The following is a 19,791-nucleotide window of genomic DNA, read 5'->3' on the forward strand; positions in this document are numbered from 1 at the left end:
GAACCCACTCATCACTAATATACGGTAGTATCACTGGACATATACGGCAGTATCACTGGATTGGATTTATACACCAGTACCACTGGAATTATACAGCAGGATCACTGGATTTATGCGCCAGTACCACTGGAATTATACGGCAGGATCACTGGAATTATACGGCAGGATAACTGGATTTATACGTCAGTACCACTGGAATTATATGGCAGGATCACTGGAATTATACGGCAGGATCACTTGATTTATACGGCAGTATCAATGGACATATACGGCAGTATTACTGGACATATATGCCAGTACCACTGGAATTATACGGCAGGATCACTGGATTTATACGCCAGTACCACCTGAATAATACAGCAGGATCACTGGAATTATACAGCAGGATCACTGGATTTATACGCCAGTACTGCTGTACATATACGGCAGTATCAAATGACATATACGGCAGGATCACTGGGCTTATACAGCAGGATCACTGGAATTATATGGCAGGATCACTGGAATTATACGGCAGGATCACTGGTATTATACCGCAGGATCACTGGATTTATATGGCAGTACTGCTGGACATATACGGCAGTATCAATGGACATATACGTCAGGATCACTGGACATATATGGCAGTACCACTGGACATATACGGTAGCACAGGGACACCACCACTGGGCTGATGCAGCACAACACACCACCACTGGACTGATGCAGCACAACACAGCACCACTGCAATGGACTGGACTTCTACAGCAGCACAGGACATATGACAGCAGAGGACACCACCACTGTTACTAGACTAACGCAGCTCAAGACATTACCACTGGACTGATGCAGCACAACACAGCACCACTGGAGTGGACTTATACAGCAGCACTGGACATATGGCAGCAGAGGACACAACCACTGTGACTGGACAGATGAAGCACAAGACACGGACACTGAGGACACTAAGGACAGAGACACGTCCTCTCTCTACACTCTCCAATGCCGAAGTGAAAATGGCGGCGACACGCGGCTCCTTATATGGAATCCAAACCCAGCGAAAATCCGACAGCCTCGTTCTGGTTTCCAAGTCAGGCGGGAAAACCAGAGCCTGACTCAGATCCGGGCTCGTATGGGGAATTCCGGTAGGGTACGGTTCTCTGAGAACCAAACCTGCTCATCTCTACTTTTCATAGGATAAAAATCTACAGAGGCCCGCCTTTCAGGAGATACTGGGGACTTGGGGATCACAGTTAGGGAGCCAGAGCAATCCACCAATGAAAATATAAAACTGCACACCAGGCGTGTGGAGCTGGAGCTGGAGCAGGGACCAGCTGCTGGAAGGCTGATATCTCTGGTTCTGGGCATAATACAGACAAGATGCCAGTGTCCTCTGAAAGTGGAGAGTCACAGTTTTTTGAATTTACCCCCCAAAAAACTCTAAGTCAGACAGGACCTGGCTAGGAAGAGCAATTAACAGATTTGAATGGGACAACTGCTTTAAAGTCAGATATCTCTGGTTCCCCATGGCCAATTTTAAAAAATCTGGTACCCTTGGAAAAAAAGGAACATCAGTTATCATAGTAGGGCTCTTATACTCCTGGGGCCCTTAGGCATTTGCCCATTGAGCCCATATGAAAAGACGGCCCTGCATGACACGCATGCATTTACTCGATCACTCCTCATTACCACTCCCAAAATGCTTTCTTCCTGTCACTCACTCTGCTACTAACTCCATGGTGCAACCACCATTGCAATTCACTTGCTGCGCATGCGCACTGCGGCTCAGACTCATACACAGTAAGAAAACATTGACTGATTTGTGTACAATAGCAGCATTGCAAACACATCTGAATTAGGCCTATAATGCACTTGAGGTTTTTGGTATTACTATTATAAACAATGGGTGATCATGTCATGCAAATGGCGCTGCTCAGTGAACCAATATGTTTACTCTTCAGAAATCAATCATGTAAGGATATAATAAAAAATACCTTATTTAACATGAATCACAACAGATAAACAAGTAAAAAAATGGCATTCTTTAAAAGTGATTTTAAAAAGACATAAGAGTCATAGGAGATGAGGCATATCGCATCTGGTGTGGAGGAGCCTCAGGTGTCGTTGGAAAGGACTGCAGAGCACCCGGTATACCCTGCATTTGGCTCCTAGGCTTATACCAGTGGGTGGTTCCTCCGTTCCTTGAAAAAAAGACTAAATGTCTTAAAACGTGTCGGCGCACTCCACCTGTGGACAATAGAAACTTCGTTTGGACTATACTGTGGAATGGAGGAATCACTTTTAAAGAATGCAATTTCTTTTATTTGTTTGTTTTGATTCGCATTAAATAAGGTATTTTTTATTATATCTTACATGATTGATTTCTGAACAGTAAACATATTGGTTCACTGAGTAGCGCCATTTGCATGACAAGACCACCCATTGTTTATATTTATTACTAAGGCTTCATTTGGGGAAGACGTGTGTCATTGATTGAGCAGCTAAAACTCAGAGGAAGCGCCCAGTAAAACCCCTCAAACCCACATTTCTTTTTGGTATTACTGTCTATGCTGGAATTATGTGGAATATAATTTTATTGCCTGATCCTAACATCCTCATCAGCTTCGTCTTTGAAACTGTGCCTGTCCTTGCTTCTTAAAACTGGTTTACATTGTCCATATAAATTCACAGTACAAGGGAGCTGTATTTCTACAGAACAGTTATGTTTATAGAGCAAAGCGCACAGGTTTTCAATAGTGAGGGTTTGGCACAGTCTGTCTCAAACGTCCTTTAAAGTTTAAAATCTTACCCTGCTCACTTACCTAAATAAAAGCATCACATCAGTTCATATTTAATGTAGGTTGTTCATATTTAATGTAGGCCGTGTGGCGCTTATTGTAGTTGTTTTTATGTCTCATCTGAGATCTCCTCCAAATAGTGTACCTGTCACAGGTAATGTATACTGGAACTGTTGTGATTCGCCTGACACTTTGTCAGACATTATGTAACATTAACCACATGTGTCTGAATGTACTGTACAACTGTTGTTTCATTTAAGTTACATTTGTTTTCTGTTACTATATAAGCAGCATACAGTATATCTGATAAACAGTTTGTATTATTATTAGGATGCTCAACACAATGATGGGTCCTGATTCTACATTTGCACTCACATTCACTACTCTCTGTGACTTCTATGCAAACTACCAAATCAGTGTATTAATACATTCCTGACGCAGATTTATTCCATAGCCCACTTTTAAATCTTGTCTAGAATCAGTCCCTGCCCTCCCTTTCGATGGTGTCCTTTCCTTTGACTGCTTGCATCTTGAAGAAAATGACATACTGTAACGTCTGCTCATTGAGCTGCGAAATCTTCTCAGGATTGTCAATCTCCATTAGAGTAGCAATTTGAGTCTTTTCTCTGTGGTGTGAAATTATTGAGAGGACATTCTTGTGTTAGCCGCTGAAGTGTGAAACCTCTAACAATGCCTCCAAGTGTGCACATCTGCTGCTAACGCCACACCTCACTTCTTCCTCAGATGTAATACTTCCAACAAATACAGTAAAACAAAAAACAGTAATGGTATGTATGTAAAAGGCTTCATTTCACTTTACTTAGGCAGCTGTAGACAGAATAACACCATATTTTATTTATGTTTTTAAAAAGTCTCTGGAGGAGCTGAAAGTAGATTTGTGAACTGCTGAGAACTGTGAAGTAGGATTTGTGAACTGCTGAGAACTGTGAAGTAGGTCTTGCAGCAACATACTTTACAGTACAGAGCTTTTTTTTCCAATTTTAAATTAGAGTGTTTAAACTATGAGCACACATATAACCCATATTCAGGTGCAGTCTGAAAGGTGCAAGGGTTGAAAACTTGAAATACTGGGTCGAGCAACTTGGTATTTCAACCCCGGTTGTGAGCAGGGTTCAACTTGTGTTCAATCCGGCTCACTGTGCGGTGTGAACGGGAGCCGGGTAGATGTGACCCATTTCCTGTTCACTCTCGGTGTACGAGTGTGGCTTGGTGATCATGTGATCTCCAAGCACTGCCCCGTCACGTCACTGCTGACGTCACTAACCCAGCGATATGCCAGATTGCAGACAGCATCAGCGGGGCACCTGAGGTGGGTCGCTCACTGGGAGCTCCCATGTCAGGCTCCCATGTGCGACCCACCTCAGGTGATCTGAAAGGGGTATAATATACAAGAGCTCAATGCAAATCTGCATTAAACCAACAAAAGGAGAGTTAAAGTATGGTAGACTTACCATTGTTAACTCTCTTTCTGCCAGGTACATTGAGTTCCACAGGTAAACATCGGGGTGTAGAGTGGATCTTGATCCAGAGGCACCAACATGCTAAAGCTTTAGGCTGTCCCAGGATGCATTGGGGCCTCCTCTATAACCCCGACTCCAGGCACTGTGAGCTCAGTTTCGTTAACTAGTCCAATGTAGGAGCAGATAAGAGAGAAGGTAGATGTTAGTCACATAGAACCACATTCTCACGACAGGAGAAGGGACCAGTGGCTAATGCCATACAAACCCATAGAAGCTATGTGCGTCAGGGCGGGGTCCCTGTGGAACCCAATGTACCTTGCAGAAAGAGACTTAACATTGTTTAGTCTACCATAACTCTCCTTTTCTGCAGGAGGTTACATTGGTTTCTACAGAGAAACATCGGGGATATCCTAAAGCAGTTCCTCAAGGGAGGGGACGCGCCTTAGCGGGTATGAGAACCTGGTGTCCAAAGGAAGGATCCTGGGAGGCAGAACTATCAAAGGCATAGAACCTAATAAATGTGTTCACAGAGGACCATGTAGCTGCCTTGCACAATTGTTCTGTGGATGCGACACGGTGAACCGCCAAAGAAGGTACAACAGACCGAGTAGAATGGGCATTAATAGCAGCAGGAGATCAACCTGCGCATAAGCTTGTGCAATCACCATTCTAATACATCTGGCCAAGGTTTGCTTATTTGCAGGCCAGCAATGTTTGTAAAAACCAAACAAGACAAAAAGGGAGTCTGACCTCCTGACTGAAGCAGTCCTCTCCACATATATATGGAGAGCCCGTAGCACATCCAAAATCTCTTGGTTAAGGTGAAAAGATGACACCACCTTAGGTAAATAACCTGGGAGAGTTGTAAGAACTGCCCGGTCACAATGAAATATTAGAAAGGGTGGGTGACAGGACAATGAGCCTAAGTAACAAAGTAACATAGTAACATAGTATCTGAGGTTGAAAAAAGACAATTGTCCATCGAGTTCAACCTATTTGTGGTCTCCTATGCATGATGATTTGACTAAAATTTCTGACTGATGTTGCTGTCAGCCGTTGCATTTTATCCCTATTTATAGTAACTATAATGCATGACTATGCACCATACCCCTGGATATCCTTATCCATTAGGAATTTATCTAACCCATTCTTAAAGGTGTTGACAGATTCCGCCATTACAACTCCCTCAGGCAGGGAATTCCAAACACGTATTGTCCTTACCGTGAAAAAAGCCTTTACGCCGTATTGTGCGGAATCTCCTCTCCTCTAACCTGAGCGAGTGTCCACGAGTCCTCTGTGTTGATCTAACCAAAAACAGGTCCCGTGCAAGCTCTGTGTATTGTCCCCTTATATATTTGTAGATGTTGATCATATCCCCTCTTAGTCTCCGCTTTTCCAATGTAAACATGCCTAGTCTTTCAAGCCTTTCCTTGTATTCCATCGTCTACATGCCCTTAATTAGTTTGGTCACCCTCCTCTGAACCTTTTCTAGCTCAGGATATCCTTTTTGTAGTATGGTGCCCAGAATTGTACACAGTATTCAAGGTGTGGCCTCACTAGTGATTTATATAACGGGAGTATAATACTCTCGTCCCTAGCATCAATACCCCGTTTTATGCATGCTAATATCTTATTAGCCTTCTTTGCTGCAGTCCTACTTTGGGTACTACTGCTTAGTTTGCTATCTATGAGGACATCTAAGTCCTTTTCCAGTACAGAATCCCCTAATTTTACCCCATTTAGTAGGTAGGTGTAATTTTTGTTCTTGTTACCACAGTGCATAACCTTACACTTGTCTGTGTTGAAGCGCATTCTCCATTTGGCTGCCCATGCTTCTAATTTAACTAAGTCGTTCTGAAGAGACTCGGCATCCTCCTCTGTATTTATAGCCTTACACAATTTGGTATCATCTGCAGAAATTGACACCATGCTCTCTAGACCTTCTGTTAGGTCGTTAATGAAAATATTGAACAATAGCGGTCCTAATACTGAGCCTTGCGGCACACCACTTAGCACTTAAGTCCAAGTTGAAAAAGATCCATTAACCACAACGCGCTGCTCCCTATTATCTAACCAGTTTTTGACCCAAGTGCATATTGTGCTTTCTAGCCCTGATTCTTGTAGCTTGTAGATAAGTCTCATGTGTGGTACAGTATCGAACGCTTTGGCAAAGTCTAAAAAGATTACATCCACGTCTTTACCCTGATCTAGGTTTGCGCTTACTGTTTCATAAAAGCCAAGTAAGTTGGTTTGACAGGATCTGTCCTTCATTAACCCATGTTGATTCCTTTTAATGACCTTATTGACTTCAAGGAACTTCTGAATACTATCTCTTAGAATATCTTCCAATACTTTCCCCACTATAGATGTAAGACTAACTGGTCTATAATTACCTGGTTCAGCTTTACTTCCCTTTTTGAATATAGGCACTACTTCCGCTATACGCCAGTCTTTGCGAACCATACCTGATATAACTGAATCCTTAAAGATCAAAGATAGCGGTTTTGCCAGTTCAGAGTGAAGCTCCATTAGAACCCTTGGGTGAATACCATCGGGCCCTGGTGATTTATTAATCTTTAAATGTTTTAATCGGTCACAGACTACTTCCTCGCTTAAATAAGTACCTATCAGTGGGATATTCTCATTATTGAGATTGTGTGTCAGTCCCTGAATTGGGTCCTCTCTAGTGAATACTGTTGAAAAGTCCTACACCCTTCTAGCAGAGGCAATAGCCAGTAAAAACAAGACCTTGGCCGTGAGTCATTTAAGGTCCACTGTCTCAAGAGGTTCAAATGGAGACTCTTGCAGGGCATTCAGGACAACCGACAGATCCCATGGAGCCACCAGAGGGACATAGGGAGACTTAATCCATAACACACCCTGACTGAATATATGAACGTCAGGTATAGACACAATATTTCTCTGAAACCATACTGACAAGGCAGATATGTGAACCTTGGGGGAGGCCAGATGAAGGCCTAAGTCCAGGCCTCTTTGTAGAAAAGCCATAATTCTGGAAGTTCTGAATCTGTATGCATCATAATTCTTATCAACACACCGGCTGAAGTAAGAATTCCAGACCATGTAATAAATCCGAGCTGAAGGCAGTTTACGGGCTTTTAACATAGTTTGGATGACCGCCTCGGAGAATCCTAAGGCTCTCAGGAGTGAGGCTTCAAGAGCCACGCCGTCAAAGCCAGCCTGGCCATGTCCGGATAAAGAAAAAGGCCCTGTACAAGGAGGTCTGGGCACTGCGGAAGTAAACGAGGACCCTCTGTCGATAGACCCTGCAGGTCTGAAAACCAATGCTGCCTGGGCCACGCTAGAGCGACTAGAAGTAGAAATCCTCCTTCTCGTTTGAAATTCCGCAGGACCCTGGGCAGGAGTGACACTGGAGGGAACACGTAAGGCAGTCGAAAGTTCCATGGAATTGCCAGTGCATCCACGAACGCTGCTTGAGGATCACTGGTCCTTGATCTGAAGACCGGAACCTTGTGCTTGTGTCGAGACGACATCAGATCGGGTTCACTACGGCTGGCCGGCGGTCGGGCTCCCGGCGACCAGCATACCGGCGCCGGGAGCCCGACCGCCGGCTTACCGACAGTGTGGCGAGCGCAAATGAGCCCCTTGCGGGCTCGCTGCGCTCGCCACGCTACGGGCACGGTGGCGCGCTACGCGCGCCACACTATTTTATTCTCCCTCTATGGGGGTCGTGGACCCCCATGAGGGAAAATAAGTGTCGGTATGCCGGCTGTCGGGCTCCCGGCGCCGGTATACTGAGCGCCGGGAGCCCGACCGCCGGCATACAGAAGACCACCCCATCAGATCTATGTCTGGTAGGCTCCACTTGTCCAATAGGAGTTGAAAGACTTCTGGATGAAGACTCCACTCGCCGTCGTGCATGTCCTGGTGACTGAAGAAGTCCGCTTCCCTGTTCTGGATGCCCGGAATTAACACTGCCGATATAGCTAGCAGATGGCATTCCGCCCAACAAAGGATTTTTGACACTTCCATCATTGCCATGCGGCTTCAAGTGCCACCATGATGGTTTATTTATGCCATCATGGTGGTGTTGTCTGACCGTACTTGAACAGGCCTGTTCTGTACCAAAGGCAAGGTGAGAGATAGCACATTGAACACCGCCCTCAACTTCAGAATGTTTATTGGGAGGAGTGACTCCTTCTTGGTCCAGCAACCCTAAAAAGAGTATTGCTCCAACACCACACCCCATCCCCTCAGACTGGTGTCCATTATCGGCAGGACCCAGTCAGGAAACCAGAAGGGACGGCCCCGGCTCAATTGCTGGTCGTGCAGCCACCATGTCAGCGACAGATGAACCTCTGTAGTCAAAGTGATCATGTGAGAACTGATCCGATAAGGTAGGCAGTCCCACTTGGAAAGGATTAACCTCTGCAGAGGGCGAGAATAAAATTGAGCATACTCCACCATGTCTAATGCCGACACCATCAGGCCAAGTACTTGCATCACCGAATGTATCAACAGTCTGGGGTGACAAAGGAAGCATCTTATCCTGTCTTGAAGTCTCATGACTTTTTCTAGAGACAGAAACAGTCATTGACTGTGTGTGTCCTGGAGTGCCCCCAGGTGCACCATGCTCTGAGCTGGGACCAGTGAGGATTTCTTCCAATTGATGAGCCACCCATTGGCTTGTAGGAAGCTTACCGTCAGTTGCAGATGACTGAGGAGGACATTGTGGGGGCTTGCTAAAATCAGCAAGTCGTCCAGATATGGCAGGATCCTGACTCCCTGGCGACGGAGATGGGCCAAAATTACAGCCATGACATTGGTGAAGATCCAAGGAGCCGTAGTCAGTCCAAATGGCAGATCCTGGAATTGATAGCAAACCGCAGATACTTCTGATGCGACATGGCAATAGCTATATGCAAGTACGCATCATGTATATCCAGGGATACCATATAGTCTCCAGGTTTCATAGCCAGTACAATTGAGCGCAGTGTTTCTATACGGAACTTGGACACTCTCACAAACTTGTTCAGTGATTTGAGGATGAGTATAGACTGGAAAGACCCATTGGGTTTCGGAACAGGGTCGAGTGGTTACCCCTGCCTCTCTGGGCCAAAGGTACCGTCACACCACTCCTGTATTCAGGAGGGAACCCACAACCTTTTGCAGAGCTTGCACCTTTAACGGATCCGAAGGAATAACTGTGGTGCAAAACTGGCAAGGGGGACATCTCTTGAAGGAGACTGTGTACCCGTGAGAGACAACTTCCCACACCCATGTGTCTGAAGTGGTCTTTAACCAGACCTGGCTGAAGTGCAGAAGTCAGCCTCCCACCCTGGAGTCCCCCATGGGGAGGTCCGTCCTGTCAAGCTGCAGGCTTGTCTTGTTTGGAAGCAGGCTGACGGGCCACCCAGGACTGCATTTGCCTTGGGCTTTGTGGATTTGGGAGCTTGAGATTGTCTCAGGTATGCCTGACTTTTTGCTTTCCCTTGAGGTCGAAAGGAATAAAAAGTGGTACCTTTATCCTTCTCTGCAGAAGGATTAGTATTTGGGAGAAAAACAGTCTTGGTAGCCACCAATTCAGACACAATATTATTTAGGCCTTCCCAAACAAAATGTCTCCAAGTACCTCCAGGGACTTTTTGGAGTCTAGGTCCAACTTCCATGACCTCAACCACAGAATACGGAGAGCCAGGACAGACGTAGTCGATGCCTTGGCTGCCAACATACCTGCCTCAGAGGACGCCTTCTGAATAATGTAATAGGCAGTGGTGGTAATGTGAGACAGGTACTGCTTGGTATTGTCAGATATATCTTCGGACAGCTCTTTCTGTAATGCCTGAACCCATGCTTCAATTCTTTTTGCAGCCCAAGAGGCCGCAATAGTAGGTCTATGTTCAGCACCTGTAAGGGAGTAAATAGACTTCACATGCTTATCTGTCGGTTCCCTCAGTGAAGTAACAGTGGTGACAGGCAGAGTGGATAACACCACTAGGCGGGTGACATGAGAATCCACCGGTGGTGAATTTTCCCACTTGTTACATAACTCTGCAGGGAGAGGATAGCGAGCCAAGGCCCGTTTAGACAGAAGGAATTTCTTTCCTGGATTAGACCAGGGTTCCTGCCTGATGTCCACCAAATGGTCAGGATGGGGTAATAGATTTTTAGCCACCTTCTGCCGTTTGATGAGGATTCCAGTAGTGGAATCCTCATCATCAGTGATTTGTAGGATTTGCTTAATAGCAACCACAAGGGCAGGGACATCAATTTGCAATGGAGAATCCTCATCAGAAACACCTGATTCAGTGTCAGACAGGACAGTATGCTCCCCATCCTCTTCAGATGAAACATATGAGAAATTAGTGGATTGTGAGGAGGAAGCAGCCAGCTTAGATGACCCAGAGACACGAGAGTGACTTGGAGTAGATTTTTGCCTGACCATGGAATGAGTTAAGTGCTGCAACTGGTTAGACAAATTTTTTGCCAAAGGCGGATTAACCATATGGACAATATGTGGCTGTAATGGCACAGGTGGTCCCATAGCGGGTGTAAGGCATTCCACCAGAGTACCCAGTAGGTTTGTGAATGCAGCCCAGGGTGGCTCCTGATTGGTTACAGGAGCTGCGGACTGACTGGGAGATGTATGACACATAGTACACAGACCATCATACACAGCTTCCCCCTCTGGTAAATCTTTGGCGCATGCTCTGCATTATGCAGGAGCATCCACAGACTTACTGCCCTTCTTGTTAGACATTGTACACAAATGCAACAACAGAGCGATGTAGCACAATAAAGCCAGACAGAGTACAATACCTACAATCAAAAACGTTAGTATGTGACTGTAGATACAGTACACAACACCAGCGATTAAATCCAGTATTATGTGACTTAGTACACAGTAGAATACATGCAATGGATAAATACTATGATGCACTATATACATATGACCCTGACGCACCTAGGCCCTCATTCCGAGTTGTTCGCTCGCAAGCTGCTTTTAGCAGGTTTGCACACGCTAAGCCGCCGCCTACTGGGAGTGAATCTTAGCATAGTAGATTTGCGAACGAAAGATTAGCAGATTTGCGAATAGACAGTTCTTAGCAGTTTCTGATTAGCTCGAGACTTACTCTGCCACTGCGATCAGTTCAGTCAGTTTCGTTCCTGGTTTGACGTCACAAACACACCCAGCGTTCACCCAGAAACTCCCCCGTTTCTCCAGCCACTTCCGCGTTTTTCCCAGAAACGGCAGTGTTTTCTCGCACACACCCATAAAACGGCCAGTTTCCACCCAGAAACACACACTTCCTGTCAATCACACTACGATCACCAGAACGAAGAAAAAACCTCGTAATGCCGTGAGTAAAATACCTAACTCAATAGCAAATTTACTTGGCGCAGTCTAACTGCGGACATTGCGCATGCGCATTAGCAACTAATCGCTCCGTTGCGAAAAAAAATAACGAGCGATCAACTTGGAATGACCACCCTAGTCCCTTAGGGCACAGAATATAGTGAAAGGTATATCCGGGAAACACTGAAAAGTGAAACCACACAGCGGATACAGGCACACACACTCACAGGTAATGCAGATAGTTAATATGAAAATAAAACTGCACTGGACTAGTTTATGTACAGATATATATATATATATATATATATATATATATATATGAAACACGGTCCTTGACCGGAGGTATAGATCAGAATACTCGTGCATTATATCCTGTGATAGGTACACTTTTTCTTAACTAACACTGTCTGTATAAAGACATGAAGAATACTCACCTGTTTGTAAAGACACAGCGCTGTATACAGGTGGCTTTACAAGGGAGACCTTGCCCTGCAGTCCCAGAGACCATACCAGCGTCTCAGTCAGGGAGTGAGGGAGAGTGTGAGGCAGCTCCAGGGTGTAAAAATCTGCAGTAGATGGCGCCCTGGGCCGGAAGAGGCTACAGGTCAAGCACCGGCTCCCCTATGCTGGACTTCCACCCCAGGTACTAGCAAGCCTTATTAAATGGGGCGTTAATAAACCCGACCTGTGCTCTATTATGCTGGTAGTCTAGTGGGGTCCCTGCTCGGAAACAGTGTCCACACCAGTGTCGCGACCCATCTCCTTACCTCCTCCCCGTAGCAGCCTCGTAAACCAGGAGAGCGACTGTGACCGTGTGCCTAAAGCCGGAGCATCTCCACCGCAAGTACTCGGGAACAGGTCGCGGGAGTATGCGACGCTGCTTGGGAGGTGATGGAGCTGCAGTGCTGAATGTCACACAGACACACAGCGCTGACAGCCCAGTTTTGAAGGAATTTTCTGTCAGAAAAATCTTGTTCAGGGCTGCCCAATGCAGCCCACCTGTTAAGTGACCTGCTGCTGCAGTCACCAACTGAAATTGAGCTCACAGTGCCTGGAGGCGGTGTTATACAGGAGGCCCCAATGCATCCTGTGACAGCCTAAAGCTTTAGCCTGTTGTTGCCTCTGGATCAAGATCCACTGTACCCCGATGATTCCCTGTGGACACCAATGTAACCTGCTGCAGAAATGTGATTTTCCTGTCTTACATTGAAAGCAAATGTCTCACTAGGAACTACAGTTTCACTGCAAGCTTTCACATTTCACCAATGTTATTAACATACTTACCGACAATCTGGCTGCCCCCTCCGGGGGGAGGCAGCCAGGTCGGAGCAGCAGGGGCATGGCAATGATGTAGGATGACGTTTAGGGGTGGGATTGGGGGCATGGCCGTATGATCACATCATCGTGGCCCCACCCCCTGTCTAGCAATGCTGATAATATTGGCATTGCAAGGCAGGGGGCGGTGCCGGGATAATGCAAATCACGTAATCTGACATCCAGACCGCCCACTTTGAACTGCGCCACCGGAGGTTTGCTAGGGGATGTGGGGGGATTGTGGGTGGTGATCCTGCCGTATAATTCCAGTGAAGTGGGAAGTGCCACGATTGACTCTCTGAGCTGCTGGTGTGCCCCCTGTCCCTCTCTCACGGTTAATAGATGCTGTGCGCATGCGAGAGGAATCTCCCAACTGCAGTCCCCTTCCACCACCACCAACATTGGAACGGTTGGGAGGCATGCACATACAGTACACATTTTTAAGATGGATTATTAGCCAAAATTAGACCCTTGGCGCAAGCTGCAAATTGATATTGATGATTGGCGAACACATCTGATTGGTGGAATGCATCTAAATCCTTCACAATTATGTTAATATTCTAAAAAACAATAAAGTGGGATTACCTTTTGCAATTGAGAGTATTGGTCTGGTGGCAGTTTGTTGTGTTAAGTACAGTATGTTCTTTACTTATTAAAGTCTACACTCCAGTAAAGGTTTACATTTGTACATTCATATAGTACAGTATGTGTGACACACTGAACTGGACCCCCCTTAATTGGTGCCACAAAAGATGTACAGTGCAGGCAACTGTCAGATTTGATAGGACATAAGTAAGGTCCCCATGATTTTCCCCTTGCTAAGCTTCGATTACTACCCATCCTGTTAATGCTGAAGGGGTTAACACTCCCTTCTGCTGTTGTCTGGGAGACGCCAGCAGGACCAGTGAGAAGACAGGCACTAGGACCCTTGGACTTACTTATAACGGAGGAGGGAGTGAGAAGGCTGACGGAGTTTTCATTGGCTGTGGCAGAGTGGGAAAAAGAGGAGGTGGGGTTCGCACCAGTGTGTGTGAGAGGAGACACGCTGTGGAGAGTGGAGCCGCTGCTGAGGAGACCGCTGTGAGGAGACACGCTGTGGAGAGAGATGCCATGCTGAGGAGCGAGTTTGCCACCCAGAGGCAGAGCCTGCAGCCGAAGAGACCCGCGGGAGAGTAGCAGAGCCACTGACAGTGCAGCCACTGAGGAGAGCCGCGCCGGGTGCCCTGAGTCACCATCCGCAGCATCGACCACTGCCGCCAGACTCACCTGAACATCACTGTGGAGAAGCCGGGGAGAGGCAGCTGGGCATCGAGAACGGAGAGCAGCATCCGCAACTAGGGACCCTGAGGCTGCATCCGCCAAAAGGTGTTGTGCTGTGAGAAGCCGGAGGGAGCTGATGCACTTCAGAGACCCAGGAGATACGCTGGGGAATAGCCAGAGCCGCTGATGCAAGACTGCCTGAGGAGAGAGTACCTCAGAGGAGAAAAGTGCCAGGGACACGTCATTTGTGAAGCAGGGGACCCGGTCACTCCCCACCGCTGCTAGCAGGTACTTGCCCCAGCCATACTGTCACCCCAGCCAACACCTTCAGTCAGTGTCATTTCCCACTGCTAGACAGGGTTTACTGAGGAGAGAGAGAGACATTGTCACCCTGCTGCGCAGAATTAGCTATTTCGAGCCACAGGGACTAATATAGCTTGCACCCACCAGCCTTGCTTAAATCTTCCTGACTGAGGAGGAAGTTGACATTGAGGGAGTTGGTGGTGTGGCTTGCATGAGCTTGGGTACAAGAGGAAGAAGGGATTTAGGTGTCCAGAAAGTACACAGGGACCTGTGATGGTGGATTCCAGTGGGGACGAATGAATACTCTGTGAGGAGAATGTATACACTGAAAGGGATAAGGAATCAGAGGATGAGGACATCTTGCCTCTGTAGAGACAGTTTGTGCAAGGAGAGATTGATTGCTCGTTTTTTGGTAGAGGCCCAAACAAACCAGTCATTTCAGCCACAGTCGTGTGGCAGACCCTGTCGCTGAAATGATTGGTTTGGGAGGGCCCAAGGACAATTTCATCTTGCACCTCTTTTTCTTCTTTGCATCATGTGCTGTTTGGGGACTAGTTTTTTCAAGTGCCATCCTGTCTGACACTGCCATACAACTCCAGGGGTACTGCCGTATAAGTCCAGGGGTACTGCCGTATAAGTCCAGTCCAGTGGTGCTGTCTTGTGCTGCATCTGTCCAGTGGTGGCGTCTTGTGCTGCCATAAGTCCAGTGGTGGTGTGCTGTTGTGTATATTATTTACTCCAAATAAAAGGGTTATTTACATTATTTATATTATTATATAAATAATTTTTACAGGGTTTGCCCTGTGTGGTGTAGTGGTATGCTCGTCTGTTCTGCATATTATTATAATAGCTCCAAATAAAAGGGTTATTATTATCCAAATTAATTTTACAGTCTTTGCTGTGTGTGTGTGTGTGTGTGTGTGTGTGTGTGTGTGTGTGTGTGTGTGTGTGGGGGTTTAGGGGTACGCTCTCCTTTGCCACCAATATTGTGCGTGTATTACATCTGGGCAAATTCCAGCATGTCCCATGTTGTTTGTGCCGCACACTTGTGTCGCTTAGCTTAGTCATACAGCTACCTCATTGCACCTCTTTTTCTTCTTTGGATGATGTGCTGTTTGGGGACTGTTTTTTTTTAAGTGCCATCCTGTCTGCCATTGCAGTGCCACTCCTAGATGGGCAAGGGGTTTGTGCCACACTCTTGTGTCACTTAGCTTAGTCATACAGCTACATCATTGCACCTCTTTTTCTTCTTTGCATGAAGTGCTGTTTGGGGCCTATTTTTTTTAAGTGCCATCCTGTCTGCCATTGCAGTGCCACTCCTAGATGGGCCAGGTGTTTGTGCCGCACACTTGTATCGCTTAGCTTAGCCATCCAGCTACCTCATTGCACCTCTTTTTCTTCTTTTCATCATGTGCTGTGTGGGGCCTGTTTTTTAAATCTGCCATTCTGTCTGCCACTGCAGTGTCACTCCTAGATAGGCCAGGTGTTTGTGCCGCACACTTTTGTCACTTAGCTTAGTCATACAGCCACCTTGGTGCAACCTTATGGCCTAAAAACAATATTATGAGGTGTGAGGTGTTCAGAATAGACTGGAAATGAGTGGAAATGAATGTTATTGAGGTTAATAATACTGTAGGAGCAAAATTACCCCCACTATGTGATTTTAGCTGTTTTTATATTTGTTTAAAAAATCATCCAGATCCAAAACAAAAACACGAAAGTGTGGTTTTGGCAAAACCAATCGAGATCCAAAACACAAGCATGGAACCAGAACCAAAACCAAAACACAAAACACGAAAAGTGCCCGCCGCACATCTCTACTGTAACTGCAGAATTTAGCACATCAGAAATACTTCTGGAAAATGTTGTCATCTTGTTATGTGGGTGAAATCACTGAAACCACTTTAATGATAAGACCAGGGAAGGGCTGGCAATACTATGCCTAAGGGTGGCAAATGGTGAACCAGCACACCACAACAGATAAAACTGTGAGGGATTATATAATTTATGTGCAGGTTTACAATACAGAGAGCATTTCAGTGACTTACAGTATGAGAGCATTTCAGTGACTTACAGTATATACTGTCAGATTTGGGGTTCCTTGTGTTGCTGGCTCTAGTGGGCCAGAGGTGGAAGCTGCATGTAGAACGCTAGGTGGTTTTCTAGGTGGTTCTAGGTGGTTATTGTGCATGAGCAGGAACAAGGAGACTAGTTATTACCAGGAAGTTGGAGAGAACCCAGAACAGAGGAGCGGAGTCTAACATGCTGGTGATTTTCGCCAGGGCCTTCCGCAAGGAAGTTTGGGCATAGCTGCACCCGACGTGCAGGTTGCGGCCCTCTGACTGGGTGTCTCAATATAGGTCCTAGAATATCACAGATGAATGAATTAGCAGGAACTAGGATGGTACTGGAAAATAAAAGATAATAATATTAACTAGCTGATGTGCCTAGGAAAAGGTTTGCTGGTCAGAATATTTTACCACTTTTCACCCTCTTAGGAGACGAAAAGTCCCTGCTTAGTGGATAGCTGCAAATACCTGTCACAGTTTCCAGACCACCCAGCAGGTCACATGCTCCAGGTCACAACGCAGGTGCCCAGGGAGAGTTCACTAACTGTCACATTTTCCAGAGCAAAATGTTGTTGCATTGTAAATGGCAGGCAGACTTTTTGCCACATAACTCTGAAACGAAGCAACCAATTACAACTAGAGATGAGCGCCTGAAATTTTTCGGGTTTTGTGTTTTGGTTTTGGGTTCGGTTCCGCGGCCGTGTTTTGGGTTCGAACGCGTTTTGGCAAAACCTCACCGAATTATTTTTGTCGGATTCGGGTGTGTTTTGGATTCGGGTGTTTTTTTCAAAAAACCCTAAAAAACAGCTTAAATCATAGAATTTGGGGGTAATTTTGATCCCAAAGTATTATTAACCTCAAAAAACATAATTTACACTCATTTTCAGCCTATTCTGAACACATCACACCTCACAATATTATTTTTAGTCCTAAAATTTGCACCGAGGTCGCTGTGTGAGTAAGATAAGCGACCCTAGTGGCCGACACAAACACCGGGCCCATCTAGGAGTGGCACTGCAGTGTCACGCAGGATGTCCCTTCCAAAAAACCCTCCCCAAACAGCACATGACGCAAAGAAAAAAAGAGGCGCAATGAGGTAGCTGTGTGAGTAAGATTAGCGACCCTAGTGGCCGACACAAACACCGGGCCCATCTAGGAGTGGCACTGCAGTGTCACGCAGGATGTCCCTTCCAAAAAACCCTCCCCAAACAGCACATGACGCAAAGAAAAAAAGAGGCGCAATGAGGTAGCTGACTGTGTGAGAAAGATAAGCGACCCTAGTGGCCGACACAAACACCGGGCCCATCTAGGAGTGGCACTGCAGTGTCACGCAGGATGGCCCTTCCAAAAAACCCTCCCCAAACAGCACATGACGCAAAGAAAAAAAGAGGCGCAATGAGGTAGCTGACTGTGTGAGTAAGATTAGCGACCCTAGTGGCCGACACAAACACCGGGCACATCTAGGAGTGGCACTGCAGTGTCACGCAGGATGTCCCTTCCAAAAAACCCTCCCCAAACAGCACATGACGCAAAGAAAAAAAGAGGCGCAATGAGGTAGCTGTGTGAGTAAGATTAGCGACCCTAGTGGCCGACACAAACACCGGGCCCATCTAGGAGTGGCACTGCAGTGTCACGCAGGATGTCCCTTCCAAAAAACCCTCCCCAATCAGCACATGATGCAAAGAAAAAGAAAAGAAAAAAGAGGTGCAAGATGGAATTATCCTTGGGCCCTCCCACCCACCCTTATGTTGTATAAACAAAACAGGACATGCACACTTTAACCAACCCATCATTTCAGTGACAGGGTCTGCCACACGACTGTGACTGATATGACGGGTTGGTTTGGACCCCCCCCAAAAAAGAAGCAATTAATCTCTCCTTGCACAAACTGGCTCTACAGAGGCAAGATGTCCACCTCATCTTCACCCTCCGATATATCACCGTGTACATCCCCCTCCTCACAGATTATCAATTCGTCCCCACTGGAATCCACCATCTCAGCTCCCTGTGTACTTTGTGGAGGCAATTGCTGCTGGTCAATGTCTCCGCGGAGGAATTGATTATAATTCATTTTAATGAACATCATCTTCTCCACATTTTCTGGATGTAACCTCGTACGCCGATTGCTGACAAGGTGAGCGGCGGCACTAAACACTCTTTCGGAGTACACACTTGTGGGAGGGCAACTTAGGTAGAATAAAGCCAGTTTGTGCAAGGGCCTCCAAATTGCCTCTTTTTCCTGCCAGTATAAGTACGGACTGTGTGACGTGCCTACTTGGATGCGGTCACTCATATAATCCTCCACCATTCTATCAATGTTGAGAGAATCATATGCAGTGACAGTAGACGACATGTCCGTAATCGTTGTCAGGTCCTTCAGTCCGGACCAGATGTCAGCATCAGCAGTCGCTCCAGACTGCCCTGCATCACCGCCAGCGGGTGGGCTCGGAATTCTGAGCCTTTTCCTCGCACCCCCAGTTGCGGGAGAATGTGAAGGAGGAGATGTTGACAGGTCGCGTTCCGCTTGACTTGACAATTTTGTCACCAGCAGGTCTTTCAACCCCAGCAGACCTGTGTCTGCCGGAAAGAGAGATCCAAGGTAGGCTTTAAATCTAGGATCGAGCACGGTGGCCAAAATGTAGTGCTCTGATTTCAACAGATTGACCACCCGTGAATCCTTGTTAAGCGAATTAAGGGCTGCATCCACAAGTCCCACATGCCTAGCGGAATCGCTCCGTGTTAGCTCCTTCTTCAATGCCTCCAGCTTCTTCTGCAAAAGCCTGATGAGGGGAATGACCTGACTCAGGCTGGCAGTGTCTGAACTGACTTCACGTGTGGCAAGTTCAAAGGGCATCAGAACCTTGCACAACGTTGAAATCATTCTCCACTGCACTTGAGACAGGTGCATTCCACCTACTATATCGTGCTCAATTGTATAGGCTTGAATGGCCTTTTGCTGCTCCTCCAACCTCTGAAGCATATAGAGGGTTGAATTCCACCTCGTTACCACTTCTTGCTTCAGATGATGGCAGGGCAGGTTCAGTAGTTTTTGGTGGTGCTCCAGTTTTCTGTACGTGGTGCCTGTACGCCGAAAGTGTCCCGCAATTCTTCTGGCCACCGACAGCATCTCTTGCACGCCCCTGTCGTTTTTAAAAAAATTCTGCACCACCAAATTCAAGGTATGTGCAAAACATGGGACGTGCTGGAATTGGCCCAGATTTAATGCACACACAATATTGCTGGCGTTG

This window comes from Pseudophryne corroboree, chromosome 7 (genome assembly GCF_028390025.1).
Source record: "Pseudophryne corroboree isolate aPseCor3 chromosome 7, aPseCor3.hap2, whole genome shotgun sequence".
Taxonomy (NCBI): Eukaryota; Metazoa; Chordata; class Amphibia; order Anura; family Myobatrachidae; genus Pseudophryne; species Pseudophryne corroboree.